This window comes from Zootermopsis nevadensis, unplaced genomic scaffold, assembly GCF_977971745.1.
Source record: "Zootermopsis nevadensis isolate Lab colony 2312 unplaced genomic scaffold, Znev_1.0 Znev_ptg000011l, whole genome shotgun sequence".
NCBI lineage: Eukaryota > Metazoa > Arthropoda > Insecta > Blattodea > Termopsidae > Zootermopsis > Zootermopsis nevadensis.
In genome coordinates, this window is record NW_028259143.1 from 15,197,915 (window position 1) to 15,210,320 (window position 12,406).

Consider the following 12,406-nt stretch of genomic DNA (forward strand, 5'->3'; position numbering starts at 1 on the left):
AGATGATAATGTTGCGTCATATTGTGATGATTATAATTGTTTAATTTTAACCGTCTAATCACAATAAAATATTTTATTAAATATTAAAATATTATTACTACAATTAACATTTAATATTTAAAATATTTAAAATATATTAAAACGATGCTCTTTCTATCGAAATGTTCGATTTACAATTAGAGCATCATCTTTTTCACGACATGTTTCGGTTTTCAATGAACCATCTTCAGGTGTATAATCGATATAAATTCAAATGTAATATTCTAAATGCAATCCTTCGTCAGATGTCCATTAAATATCAGTTATCCTGATCAATTGTACTTTGTTATCACATTCAATTGATCACATCAATTGATCTAGAAGAGGATAACTGATATTTAATGGACATCTGACGAAGGATTGCATTTAGAATATTACATTTGAATTTATATCGGTTATACACCTGAAGATGGTTCATTGAAAACCGAAACATGTCGTGAAAAAGATGATGCTCTAATTGTAAATCGAACATTTCGATAGAAAGAGCATCATTTTAATATATTTTAAATATTAAATGTTAATTGTAGTAATAATATTTTAATATTTTAATATTTAATAAAATATTTTATTGTGATTAGACGGTTAAAATTAAACAACAAGTGTTACTTATCTTTGTGCGGTATTTTTAGAAGTAACTTTCTCCTTTGTTTTTATGACGACTAGTAAAATGAATTATTCTCGAGGTACCAGCCATGTAATGTGTTCTAATGAAGAAAACAGCGACGTTTTGAGAACCATCTTCGTCGTCCAACCGCCTGACGCAGCTGGTAGCCCGAGACGAAATCATTATACAGAATAAATTACTTTAATGAGAAACAGTGCGGTTGAACGATCCTGTCTACTGGTCCCCAAAGGACGTCTCATTGAATCTGCTGTGGTGATTTGTTTTTACAATTTACCCAAAATTTGGTGGTTGTAAATATGCCCATCCATCCCCATAAGAAGAAATCTCATGGTGTCAGTCTGTGACTTTCACAACAAATTTCCTCCTGATTTTATGGATTGGGCCTCACGAATCAACCCCCGAAATCATCCCACACTGCGACTACACAGAAAGTTGTATAGAGACGCCATATTTCGAGTGGGTTTCGAACGCACGATCCCAGCGTTGGAACGATCCAGGATTGTGACACTCCTTAAGCGGCCCATCCACGTACGAGTCCGGCTCGCCTCGGGTTCCATCGAGCCATAACTCGTTTGTGGGTGGGGGTGTCACGAGCCGAGTCTTCTACGCATCTGTGGTGAAATATATCCGAGCCCGGCTCGCCGAGTCAGACTCGTACTTGGATTGGCCGCTTTGGACAGCTTGGCCACTGTAATGGACATAACATATTCTCAGGATGATGAAATGAATTAGGATGAGCTGGACGGGACATGTAGCACGCATAGTCGGAAAACCGTTTTGAAGACTTCTTTCAAGATGGGAGGATCGTATTAAAGTGGGTCTTACGAAAATAGATCGAGAGGTTGTGGACTAGATGTATTTCCCGCTGTATGAACCGTCGGATTTAATAGAAGGCGAGTCGAGTGAGTGTCTGCTTATCAAGAAGGATTTGCGGTCTACGAGGTTGGTTATTTTGTTTGTTGAAGCAGTTTTGAACAAACCATTTTCATTGGCTTGTTGATTATTTATGCCATATGTGTTTTTTCCTCACACCCAATATCCCAGATCTTCAAATCGTTTCACCCCATATGACGTGCCTGAGAATCTGGCCGGCACGTGTTTTGTCTTGTGCCTCGTTCATTGTTGTTAATTATTCAGAAATAGCCACGGCGGTCTAGCGGTTAGAACGCTGGCCTTGTAATCCTGGGGTCTCGGGTTCGATTCCCGGCGGTGCCCGAATTTATAACTTGTGTTGGGCAAGGCCGTGGTCTAGGCAACACGGAGTATTCTTCCGTGGCACCCCAACAATTACTCCATTCACACACAGAAGAAGGCAATGGCAAACCACTTCTGGATCATCTGCCAAGAACGTATATGAACAGGTCCCAGTCCGAGAAAAGGATGGAAGGATCCTGTTCATATGGACCTGTCCTCAGACAGAACACTAAATAATAATAAGATGAGGTGGTCTAGCGGTTAGAACGCTGGCCTTGTAATCCTGGGGTCTCGGGTTCGATTCCCGGCGGTGCCCGAATTTATAACTTGTGTTGGGCAAGGCCGTGGTCTAGGCAACACGGAGTGTTCCTCCATGGCATCCCAACAATTACTCCATTCACACACAGAAGAAGGCAATGGCAAACCACTTCTGGATCATCTGCCAAGAACGTATATGAACAGGTCCCAGTCCGAGAAAAGGATGGAAGGATCCTGTTCATATGGACCTGTCGTCAGACAGAACACTAAATAAATAAAATTGGACTGTAATGTAGGATCAGCTGTTTATTTACCTATTCTGACACAATTTGTAATGGCTCTTTAAGCCGGTTCCTTTGATTTGACTCTGGAAAGTTCGAGATGTCGCCGTAGTTGCGCGCACTTCCTAATGATGCAGTAACTCAGATGGGAACTGGAAGCTGTGTCGGAGGACATTGGAAACGTGAAGCCCTGGCCGATTTCACGCTACCTACCTGACTCTCATAACTAAATGTCTGTTGGTTCAGTGTTACCCTCGCTCCATGTGACTATTTGTACGTCTAAATGTAACTTAGATGCAAATAACTTTTCCTGTAGGGACTCCCTGACATTCGAAGTTCCAAATCGCATCTTCACTTACGTCAGAGCCGTCAAACTTGTTGCTTACTTCGGGCCAAGAACAGTTTTGAACCCAAGTGCCAAGGAACCCCTCCTGGTACTGTTTTAGAAAACTAGCAGCCAATTCTCGACTCAGAATTGACAAATTACTGTAGGGTCACATTTTGATTTGAATTTTCTCCTGCAGTGGCTTGTATCTTTGCTAGGAAAACTAGGGTTTTGAAGTCAGTAGCAGTCACGTAAAACAAGAGACGACGTAAGGAAGACGATTTTTTTAAACCCTTCAGAAAGAAAATAAGTAATCAGTATGTTCGAAATTAATTGTTATTTTAGTTTTCAAAACGTTTGTTTCGTTAGCTGTTATACATTCTTCTTTTGGTACGATTTCTAACATCTAAATTTCAAATTTGAAAGAATTTGTGTGTGAAGTCAAGTCGCCTTCTTCACGTATCTGCCTCGGAGTTCCACGACGTAGTGGTGCTAGTAACTTACATGGTTTCATTAGGCAATTATATTAACAGTTGCGCGGTTTCCCTGCCATCGTGGCTATTTTTAAACCAAATGTTCTCAAAATGTGGTTAGCGAACCCCTCAAAGGGTTCTCAAAATCTTTCACGGGTTTCGCAGAATTTTTTTTGTAAATTGTAGACCGAGTATTATTTTTAATTTGGACTATTTTGTACCCCGATAACGGTCAAGTGTCTTAAAACTGGTATTAGAAGGACAAAATGAAATATACAACCCTTAACCACCAGTAAGGGTATCGTAGAATTCAAAGCACTGAAATGTCTACACTAGAAAAGTCAATCCTGACGAAATTAAAATGTGATTGGTATGGTTTCCCTTCCAGTGGCGAAAACTTTGCACAGATTGAGGTTATATTCTTGCAAACAAAAGCCATATTAATTATCGAGGAACATCACCGTTACCATCTACTTGAGAAAAACAACGCCATTTGTAGATAAAATTATTGGAGGCCAATCAGTGTGGATTTCGACGTAATCGATCAGCTATCGACGAGTTTATGAGATGATAATTTAGAACTGAAACATGTAGTGTAAAAGATGATGCTCTAATGTAAATCGAACATTTCGATAGAGAGCATCATTTTAATATATTTTAAATATTTAAATATTAATTGTAATAATATTTTAATATTTAATAATAATATTTTATTGTGATTAGACTGATAAAAATTGAACAAGTATCGACGAGTTACTCATTGTCAGCATTCAGCAGATCCCGGACAGAGAATGACTTCAATAAAAACCTGCATATTCAGTTTGGAGGGATTGTCCAACGTTTCTAGTTGATTTCTGTGTACATGCAACACTTTTTCGCAAAAATTTGATATTTTCTTCAAATTCGTAGACATAAATTCTGTTTGTATGACTGCCCGAACCAATTGGTGAAGTCGCATTGCCCATTCATTTTAATTAAACAGTATTCTGAATAGATGCCAGAATCAACTTCCGCAATGAGAAGACACCCACGCCACAAGTTACGGAGACAAGGACTTCATTACGCGATGTTTCACGTCCATTATCTTCAATTGTACGTAATCCGCCACGCAATTACTGTCCTGCAGAGAATGTAAAATTACAATTTCACAAATAACAGACATCCGCAAAACAACGGTTATGAAGACACGGACTCCATTAAGTCTTCTCGTTCTGGCAGAGACCGGAAGTGACTCGCATCCCTAAGGAGGGATGTTGCTGACGAAAGTTGCCGGTCTCCACCACATTATTTAAACCACCAATCTCAAGAAACAAATACTATAACCACGGTTCCACATCGTGCGTTGCACAACACCCAATTAATGAGCTTATTTAATGGAAAACATTGGCGATAGTGTTTTTTTTTTTCGTGTGGAGGAGACTTTAGTCGGAATATCCGATTCTCGGGCTGAGATTTAAACCCGCGATCTTCCAAGTACTCAGCTGGTGAAGTTCGGTGTTCGGTCGAAGTCATTCTGAAGTGGCTGGGCATTGGGACACCCCATATTCAATTCCTGTTAAGGCTTTGACCGGGATGTTCTTTTGTTAAATCTTATGTGGTACCGCCTGATTCGACTTCTAATGGTTAAGTGAAGTGTTTTCTTCGCGGTACGGTCTGGATTCGTAAATATTATGAAGACGAGCTTCGGCTTCAAAGGGTTAACCAGCTGATTTTCGTAATGGTGAGGTGTAGTGTTTTCTTCGCGGTACGGACTGAATTCATAAATAATATTCAGACGATCTTCGGCTTCAAAGGGTTAATCATGTCATAAACGATACCTAGAGGATGGTCACAGGAATTTTGTGAACATGCAAAATAATGTTATCCAGTGACGAACACCAAGAATTCCGATGTTATTTAATAGCCTGTGAATCATTTACTGCTCTGAGTATGGTGTATAACGTATCGTGCTACTTTGAATCATTTCTCTGGCTAAGTGATTTCTCCTGCCTGCCAAAACTGAAGCAGTTCTGCTCCTGGCATCCCACCGTGTTGCCTCCAACTCACTGCGCATGCCTACGTTTACACCGAGCTTTATCTGCGCATGCGTATCGGAGTAAAATAGCTTGACGCTGTCAGAATTTATGTCCCGTCCACACAAAAACCCACGTTTCGACAGAGGCGTTGTTTTCTGTGCAGTTCAGAGAAGACACGTCTTGTTAAAGCCAGAAAATTACGTCACTGATGAAGTGATTTATTGCCCACATGAAGGTGGAACAAATTTTCTGAATCTTTTATCTTTACTAAACGCGAAAAACTAAGCGATTATAAAATTTCAAGTTGTTCCAGATGTTATTGACCAGAGCAGTCAGTTTAGACGTGTTTACGGAATTCTTCCGGTCTGTGTGGGACGGATAAAATCTCGCTTCGAGCATAAATGGGGGAGGAATTATTAATAATATTTTAATTCTAAGACGATTTAGTCCAGACGGCAACTCAGTTCTAAGGAATTTAATTTCAGTCACATAATTAATAATTATAGGAACAGAGAAATCGATAAATATGTTGAAGAGAATAAGTAATATGCGTAGTATTTTTAATATATTGCCGTGAAATTTAAGAAAATTGTCATTGTTTATAACTAAGCCGGCGACGAGACAGTAAGAAAGGGAAAAACGTCGTCCCAGGTCCTGCGATGTCTGCCTTAGTCGAAACGGCAGAGCTTAGAGATTCTGCAGTTAATTTTACATGTTCCACGTGGAAGTGTCCATTCTGTCTGCGATGGTAAGGGAAGACATTTCTCAGTGTAGTCTGAAAGCCTGTCGTATGTTGTTCGTTCAGTGGTTGTGGAACGAATGCTTTTAGGATCGGTCGTCACTCACCGCGAAATCTTGCGCATGCGCGTATATCGAATTCCTAGCAGGGATTTTCTCCTTGTCTACGGACTGTATATACCCACGCGCGCACGCGCACAGAGATAGAGAGGGCTGGGAGGGGGAGGGATCCTGCATAATCAGTTTGCCTATTTAAACCATATCTTCGTTGAGGCCAAAATCCAATTAATTGCTCTAATAATAAGTACGTAATCACATGCTCACGAAATTTATCGTGTTGGCGTAAAATTAGAAAGCTCTTGGACATAATTTCTCAGAAGTCCGTGTGGATGTCTGTCATCGGCGATAAATATTAATCTCTCACATATTCTGTCAATGTTCTCGAAATGGAAACAAGGCTTTACCTGGAACTTGTTCCTGGAGGTATCAGTTGGAAAAATAGCCCGACAAAACCAAGTTCGTGAGATTTGGTTACAAAACTCAATGTCACGTCCGTCCGAGGACTGATTACATCATCGTCCTTGCAGCTGTCTGAATGTCATTTACACGTGCTGCAATGTCAGTAGCTATGGCTGGCCAGTATGTAATGTAGGGGAGTTGTTGCTTTCCCATCGTAGGGCGAGAAAAAAATCTCTTCCTGACGGAATTTAATTATTGAGTTTAAAAAAAAATAATTAGTGTATTTTCATGGTTACGTCGTGCATTAGCATGTAAATGTTATTATTATTTAGTGTTCTGTCTGACGACAGGTCCACATGAACAGGATCCTTCCATCCTTTTCTCGGACTGGGACCTGTTCATATACGTTCTTGGCAGATGATCCAGAAGTGGTTTGCCATTGCCTTCTTCTGTGTGTGAATGGAGTAATTGTTGGGATGCCACGGAGGAAAACTCCGTGTTGCCTAGACCACGGCCTTGCCCAACACAAGTTATAAATTCGGGCGCCGCCGGGAATCGAACCCGAGACCCCCCAGGATTACAAGGCCAGCGTTCTAACCGCTAGACCACCTCATCTTATTATTATTTAGTGTTCTGTCTGGCGACGGGTCCATATGAACAGGATCCTTCCATCCTTTTCTCGGACTGGGACCTGTTCATATACGTTCTTGGCAGATGATCCAGAAGTGGTTTGCCATTGCCTTCTTCTGTGTGTGAATGGAGTAATTGTTGGGATGCCACGGAGGAAAACTCCGTGTTGCCTAGACCACGGCCTTGCCCAACACAAGTTATAAATTCGGGCGCCGCCGGGAATCGAACCCGAGACCCCCCAGGATTACAAGGCCAGCGTTCTAACCGCTATACCACCTCATCTTATTATTATTTAGTGTTCTGTCTGACGACAGGTCCATATGAACAGGATCCTTCCATCCTTTTCTCGGACTGGGACCTGTTCATATACGTTCTTGGCAGATGATCCAGAAGTGGTTTGCCATTGCCTTCTTCTGTGTGTGAATGGAGTAATTGTTGGGATGCCACGGAGGAAAACTCCGTGTTGCCTAGACCACGGCCTTGCCCAACACAAGTTATAAATTCGGGCACCGCCGGGAATCGAAATCGAGACCCCCAGGATTACAAGGCCAGCGTTCTAACCGCTATACCACCTCATCTTATTATTATTTAGTGTTCTGTCTGACGACAGGTCCATATGAACAGGATCCTTCCATCCTTTTCTCGGACTGGGACCTGTTCATATACGTTCTTGGCAGATGATCCAGAAGTGGTTTGCCATTGCCTTCTTCTGTGTGTGAATGGAGTAATTGTTGGGATGCCACGGAGGAAAACTCCGTGTTGCCTAGACCACGGCCTTGCCCAACACAAGTTATAAATTCGGGCACCGCCGGGAATCGAAATCGAGACCCCCAGGATTACAAGGCCAGCGTTCTAACCGCTAGACCACCATGACTCTATGTAAATGTATCACAATATTATAAAGACGATAAAGTCGAGAGTACATGAAGAATGTATGTATGTCACAAGTTGGAATTGTCAACAGCGGACGTCCGTTTTATATATGCGTGACCTAACTCAATTCCTTGGTCGCCCGATGATGATGTGGGTGGCAAATTCTTGTCGTCGCTTCGTGTAAGTGACGCAGCGTTCGAGTTGACCATTTGGCTAAATTTAAAAGTTCTTCCACCCTCCATGTCCTCGTCAGCTGTGCGCAGGTTCTCATAACCACAAAGGATTCGTCCGTATTCCTGGACTCGGTGACGGCTCTCCACACCCATACTAATGACTCAGCCGGATCGTTCCCACGTGACTAATTTAGGCAAAAATTAAGAATTGGATGGCGTAAGAAGAACACTTCCTAGTTACATAGTTCTGTTCATCTTGCTGAAGGAAAATTTGCATCCTAGAAAGACCACTCACGAGAGTGAACATACGAAGAAATGAATTTTTGAAATGTTAGTCATGCCTTTATCTTAACTTATGACATTAGCCTAAAGATACTGCCCTGTTTACATGTGTTACAGCCAACCCCCTGTCACGTTCCTTCCGTACGTGTGGAAATTCCGCCATCGTCTGTCGGGACAGACTTTAATGCCCTATGCTTTAAGTACATATCCACGGTGGTCTAGAGGTTAGAACCCTGGCCTTGTAATCCTGGGGGTCTCGGGTTCGATTCCCGGCGGTGCCCGAATTTATAACTTGTGTTGGGCAAGGCCGTGGTCTAGGCAACACGGAGTTTTCCTCCGTGGCATCCCAACAATTACTCCATTCACACACAGAAGAAGGCAATGGCAAACCACTTCTGGATCATCTGCCAAGAACGTATATGAACAGGTCCCAGTCCGAGAAAAGGATGGAAGGATCCTGTTCATATGGACCTGTCGTCAGACAGAACACTTAAAAAAATACTTTATGTATGTAGTTAATAACCACGACGTTTTTGGTAAAGATGGCGTCTGTCTATGAATCCGCGTAGAATAGGTGGAGACAGCATACAACCAAAGAATTTGATCACGAATATGGCGCATGTGCAATCGCTGACAGCCGACAGTGGGTTGTCCTCCAGCTCTAAGTCGGTGCTACTTGAAAGTCAGTCGTCATACGCGACCATAGGATTGACTGGACTTTAAAAAAGTGTAAATCTGCTCAGTGTGGTATGTGATACGGAATTTGATCGTTTGATGCAAGTATAAATGGGTCCCGCGAACAGTTGTTTCGCAGAGAATCTTACGCGAGTGGACGTACTTTTGATGAATGCTGTTGAAGTGTTTGTAGGAAACTCTGGCGTTTAAAAATACCGAATCCACACACACACCGTCTTGCCAGAAAGTTGAGACAGGTGCAGAGGCAGAGTCAACAACTGTCTCGAGTCCACGTGTCCACATTAGGGCGGTACGCAGAAATTATTGTCTGGTTCATTTAACAGTGATCTGTCGTCTTTTCGCGTTATGTATCGTAGATCCTGGGTTGGTAAGAACGTGAAAGCAGCTGCTTTCTCCACAAGGAGTTTCTGTAGGTTTGGCTCCTGTTTAAATTGCGAAGTACAGAAAACCATTACCAACTGCGAATTTTAGGTAGGCGCAGTTTAAAATTTGTTTACAGTTTTTGCGGAACGTAATATAGGGGTTTATCCGCGGTTTCAGTTTACAAACAAACAAAAACGAGCAGTTCCGGGTAGAAGAGTCAGAGATGAATAGAATTTTCGAATGCGGTCTGGTTGCTTTTACACTCTATAGAAAAATTTCATTAAAAGTTGTATTTTTAAATATGTGATACGTCATTTCAAGATCCTAAATAAATTGGCACTAGTTAAATCTTCCACCTCGCAAGGTTCATGTATCCGCCATGTTGTTAATACCGATTGTACGAAATTGGGAAATTCGACGTTGGAGTGGCTTCTAATGGTATAACGTTCATTCACAGTTTCGTGAATATCGGCCAAGTGGTTCAGATGTTAAAAAGAGGGAAACAAGCAGATGACTTCATGATTTCGTAAGGTAACTTCTTTCCCAAAGAAAGGAAAATAAGATACAGATACGTAACTTCTGCAATTAGAATTTCACATCTGCTATTTTCATCCAAAAGCTGTCTGTCTGTCTGTGACACTTTCTTAAATTCTGTCTAGTGTTAACATTCCGACGAAGGCCAGTGAAGGGTAGGTCCATGATGTCTTCGATAAATAATATCGCTCCTTGTCACGTGACCGACCGCCTTCGGTGAGAGAGACTACGTGTAACGAAGGAACAAGCAGCTTAATTAATTAAACTCCGATGACTGTCTTCCGGAACCCCCACTTCCGGCCGCAATTTGACTGTCCCGACCGAGGCTGTGGATTATTCTTACAAGACCAATGGAAAATAATGAAAACTAGACTCGAAGTGTCATTAGTCCTGTCTGTTGAAATATTTCCAAATCCCCTTCCAATGGCGACGGAGGCAGTATGACCTCTGAAACGTTGGTAAACATCGACCATACTACACGGCGCAACAACCCAGAAGACAGAAATCTTCATACTCTGATGACGGAGGCAGTATGACCTCTGAAACGTTGGTAAACATCTACCAGACTACACAGCGCAACAACCCAGAAGACAGAAATCTTCATACTCTGATGACGGAGGCAGTATGACCTCTGAAACGTTGGTAAACATCTACCAGACTACACAGCGCAACAACCCAGAAGACAGAAATCTTCATACTCTAATGACGGAGGCAGTATGACCTCTGAAACGTAGGTAAACATCTACCAAACTACACAGCGCAACAACCCAGAAGACAGAAATCTTCATACTCTGATGACGGAGGCAGTATGACCTCTGAAACGTTGGTTAACATCTACCAGACTACACAGCGCAACAACCCAGAAGACAGAAATCTTCATACTCTGATGACGGAGGCAGTATGACCTCTGTAACGTTGGTTAGCATCGACCAGACTACACAGCGCAACAACCCAGAAGACAGAAATCTTCATACTCTGATGACGGAGGCAGTATGACCTCTGTAACGTTGGTTAGCATCGACCAGACTACACAGCGCAACAACCGAGAAGACAGAAATCTTCATACTCTGATGACGGAGGCAGTATGACCTCTGTAACGTTGGTTAACATCGACCAGACTTTACAGCGCAACAACCCAGAAGACAGAAATCTTCATACTCTGATGACGGAGGCAGTATGACCTCTGAAACGTTGGTTAACATCTACCAGACTACACAGCGCAACAACCCAGAAGAAAGAAATCTTCATACTCTGATGACGGAGGCAGTATGACCTCTGAAACGTCGGTAAACATCGACCAGACTACACAGCGCAACAACCCAGAAGACAGAAATCTTCATACTCTGATGACGGAGGCAGTATGACCTCTGAAACGTTGGTTAACATCTACCAGACTACACAGCGCAACAACCCAGAAGACAGAAATCTTCATACTCTGATGACGGAGGCAGTATGACCTCTGAAACGTCGGTAAACATCGACCAGACTACACAGCGCAACAACCCAGAAGACAGAAATCTTCATACTCTGATGACGGAGGCAGTATGACCTCTGAAACGTTGGTTAACATCTACCAGACTACACAGCGCAACAACCCAGAAGACAGAAATCTTCATACTCTGATGACGGAGGCAGTATGACCTCTGAAACGTTGGTTAACATCTACCAGACTACACAGCGCAACAACCCAGAAGACAGAAATCTTCATACTCTGATGACGGAGGCAGTATGACCTCTGAAACGTCGGTAAACATCGACCAGACTACACAGCGCAACAACCCAGAAGACAGAAATCTTCATACTCTGATGACGGAGGCAGTATGACCTCTGAAACGTTGGTTAACATCTACCAGACTACACAGCGCAACTACCCAGAAGACAGAAATCTTCATACTCTGACGACGGAGGCAGTATGACCTCTGAAACGTTGGTAAACATCTACCAGACTACACAGCGCAACAACCCAGAAGACAGAAATCTTCATACTCTGATGACGGAGGCAGTATGACCTCTGAAACGTTGGTAAACATCTGCCTTTTGAAGGCAAAGAAATGATTGGTCGTCAAATGTCCACCGATGATAGCGATTCGATGACATTCTGATGATGATTTTTGAAAAGGAAGAATACAGTTTAGAGTCCCACTCAAGCCATGGATATTTTTCCGCGTTTTTCTGTGTTGTGCTGTCCTGCGACAGGCCGATCCCTCATCCAAGGAATCCTACCGAATGTGTATAGATTAATCCAACGAAAAGTTGGGACTCGCAGTGCTCAGGAACTTGAAGAACGGGTCGTTGCCAGTATCCCCAGTTGCCAGTTTAATGTCCTCATGGGATTTTGGGCGAACTGGTTTCGATGTCAGTCGGGTCCGGAGTCTGTCGTGGAACTTGGAGGGAACGGAGGTCTCTTTCTTGTTCCACAGAACCAAACAAGTTCTCTTAATACTCGCG

At 42.5% G+C, this 12,406-nt stretch overlaps 1 protein-coding gene across 4 annotated transcripts in view; it reads left to right on the forward strand.

Annotated features, from left to right (window-relative positions):
- LOC110828943 (protein FAM13A) overlaps positions 1 to 12,406 on the forward strand; it is a 132,575-nt gene that overhangs the window by 76,599 nt on the left and 43,570 nt on the right. The window lies entirely within an intron of this gene.